The sequence below is a fragment of the Sorex fumeus genome, unplaced genomic scaffold (genome assembly GCF_029834395.1).
Source record: "Sorex fumeus unplaced genomic scaffold, SorFum_2.1 ptg000007l, whole genome shotgun sequence".
Lineage (NCBI taxonomy): Eukaryota > Metazoa > Chordata > Mammalia > Eulipotyphla > Soricidae > Sorex > Sorex fumeus.
In genome coordinates, this window is record NW_026606064.1 from 4,139,842 (window position 1) to 4,143,218 (window position 3,377).

The window sequence follows — 3,377 nt, forward strand, 5'->3', positions numbered from 1 at the left end:
CGTGTAAGCCATGGTCGTGTGGACGCTCGGGAGGCAGGCCCCAAGGGACGCCTGGGGTACCTCAGAAATCTCTAAAGGAGACGTCCTTTAAAGAGAGATTTTTCTGATGGGCCGGCATGCAGTTGTGGTCATGTCCGCACTGTCTCTAGAACCACAACACTAGAAACTATTAGGAGGAGAGCTTGCTAAGGAATTATTCTACCCTAGATTTTTCTTTTCCCTCCCTTTCATAGATTATTGCTGACACTTAGGAGATATGGGAAATTCTACATCAGTACCTAAACATTCTCCTTTGGGTTGCTTGTTAAAACACCGGAAGAGCCTGAAGCTAGATAGCTTAAATTAGAAACGCCTTGTTGACCTCTGTAACACCACGTGGCCTGAGTATCAGCTAGAACTTGGGGAAAGATGGCCAGTGAATGGCAGTTTGCATTACCAGATCATTTTGCAGTCAGATCTTTGCAGGTAACAAAAGAAATAGGATTATCAAAGCAGAGGAGGCAGGAAAATGCAAGATCATATGATTAATTGTTTGATATCAGAAACAAAGAAGTATGTCACTAATGCAGCCTATCCCCGTGTCTGATAAGAAGATACCAGCTCCCTGCCTCAGAACTAGCCTTGATCAAAATATGGTAACATCTGACAACCTTAGGTTTCAACTGCTTTGTCATAGTTTATCTTGCCCGCTGATATCAACAAAAGCGCTTTCTTGATCCATATTTTTAACAAACAGGAGACTCTCTGGTCAGGCTGGGAAACGGGGGCCAACAGGGCTTCTTTGCCCTGTGGACTGCTCCTTCCTTTGTCAGTCCATCAGTTTTCTCCCTGCCATTTTTGAAGGGTCAGATCAATCGATCAGCTGCGGATGTGTGTACATGTACGTGTGGCAGTCTTTAGTCAGTTCATTGTCTGTCTGTCTGTCTGTCTGTCTGTCTGTGTGGAACACTCGAGTGCTGGTACCAGGTTGAAATCAGAAGTAGAAATTCTTGAGAAGTCAGTGATATGAAACTCAGTGATTGAAGGAATGCAGTTGTTTTTGGAACTTGTTAGACAAGGTTTAAATGAAGATTTCTTATCAGAAGGTTGAGCCTACAGGGAAAGCAGAATTCTCAATCTAGATTTCTTATTAGAAGAACATCAATGATTAGTAACAGTTGAAATCCTTTTGAACTTAAGAATCTGTACTATCTAGAAGAGCTGTGGAACTAGAGTCTGAAACTAAAATGAAATAAAGTTCAGAGAATGCAAGGTTTTATCTTACAAGCCTCAGCCAATTGTGATGAGGAATTTAGCTGTTTTACAAACAACAGAGGTACATAAGCCACTAAAATAAAGTTTCCTCATATTAATTAATAGTTTTCTTATGTTACCATAAACATTGATAGTCCAAGTGCTTTTTCTATGCTAATATCAAAGTTTGGTACAAACTAAAGGGCTTTTTCTGTGTCTGAAAACATGTTTGTATTCTTGTGGAATTGGTAAAAGTATCTGGTGTAGAAAGCTTATGATTGAAATAACTCAGGGACAAGAACTATTGAAATTAAGCCAAAGAGGGTTTACCATGTTTTATATTAATTGGCAGTTCAAAGGTTTTATGCTGTTATATCAATGTACATATTTGTATCTGCATTGGATTAGAATATTTGACCTAGAAAATCTTGTGAGTTGAAATAATGTGGTACATAAAACAGGTTCATGTTTATTTTAAAATATGAGTTTCTAGAGTTATACAGTTGGTTGCAAAACTTATCCTACCAGTGGTTTTATTTGATCTCTGAGACTTTTGGTAACTAAAATTTCTAAAGGTACCTAGCAAAGAATTATGAGTGATCTCAGATGTCATCTTGATAGTCTGAAGCCATAGCATTGCACCTTGGTGAAAGTATGAGATAACTGTATTGTTAATCAGCTTGTACTGTATGTGAAAATGCATGCTATTATTATGATAACTTTATTTCATGCCAAGCTTTGTCTCCAGGTATCAACCTAGTCCTGACCTTCACAGAACTTTGTACACAAGTGTAAAATGCTTTCTGTTCTATGGTAATCTGAGTGTTTAATCTTTTTGCATTTGTGTTTTCCTAGAAATCAGAATTCTAAAAATGTCTCTTGGTTAATTTCTAATGTAAAGTGAACTTTTGCCCAATGAATATATGTTGTAAGAACTTTAGTTGTGAGCATCTCTAAAGCCTTTTAAAATATCTATAGAACTGATGTAATGCTTTTGAAAAGGTACTGCAGAGTATTTTTGTCATGTTAAATGAGATGATTGGTAACTAGTGTCCAAACTTGGGAGATGATGTTGTGCTAAATTCAGTAAAATAAGAGTTTAAACTTGTGGGATGACTCTTGGGAATATAGACGTGTCTTAAGTCAGAAAGATGATGGATGGATTGTCTGGACTCCTGTTACAGTGCTCTTAGGATCATTGAATTTTTCAAAAGTTGCAGGAAATCAAGGGTTTTGACATGGGATTGAAAACACATGTTAAACGGTATGCTTTATCTCTACAGATTTTAGCTTCTCTGACTAGGACCCACAGCAAACAGGTGTATAACATCTCTGTGAGTAAAATGAAATGCTTGCTTTCCTCTTCTTTTTGTACCTTCAGTATGTTTTTTTGATGTTTCATGGCACTATGTTGGTTTGCATAAATCCAGATAAGTCTTTCCTCTCTGTAATAGGGTCTACCCCTCATGCAGACAGGAAAAACCAACTATGGGACCCCAAAGCCCTCTTCCAGGGAACAGTCAGGGGATCTGTCTAAATGATAGGAGCAGGGATTTAACAGGTACTGTTTTCAAGTACCCTACAAACCTCAGGGCGACCCTAGAGGCAGGCTGGCTCGAGGAAAGAGTGGAAATCATCACTGCTACGGAGAATGAGGAATCCAGGACTCTGTAATGACTAACTCAGTCTGGGCCTACTCTCAGCATCAAGGAAAAACCTGGAGACCAGGATTTCTCCCAGCCCTGAAGAAGGGATGGGATGGATTCCTTTCTGCCAGGACATCTCTGTGGAAAATGAGGCCCGAAGGCTCGAGGCCATCCAGTTCGTCGTGGGACATCTTATGGCCAGGCCTGGGTAACCCTGACGTGCCAGATAAGATTAATGCCACTTTTGGTTTGTCTCCTGTCTTTAGTCGATCCCCAGGACTCAGTAAATAATGGGGTATCCCAAATGGAGAGTTCTCTAAGCTTACTGTGTTTATGCAAAAGAACAAGCCAGGTTTGTTAAGCTATCTTGCAAAGTTTTAAAATGAAGGTGGAGAGAAAACCATGTTTCTGCAACTCGTTTTTTGTAAGAACCAGATTCTAATTCTACAGAGGTGATTGAATAAATGTATTTAATCTTGATCTAAAAGGTACTTCCTC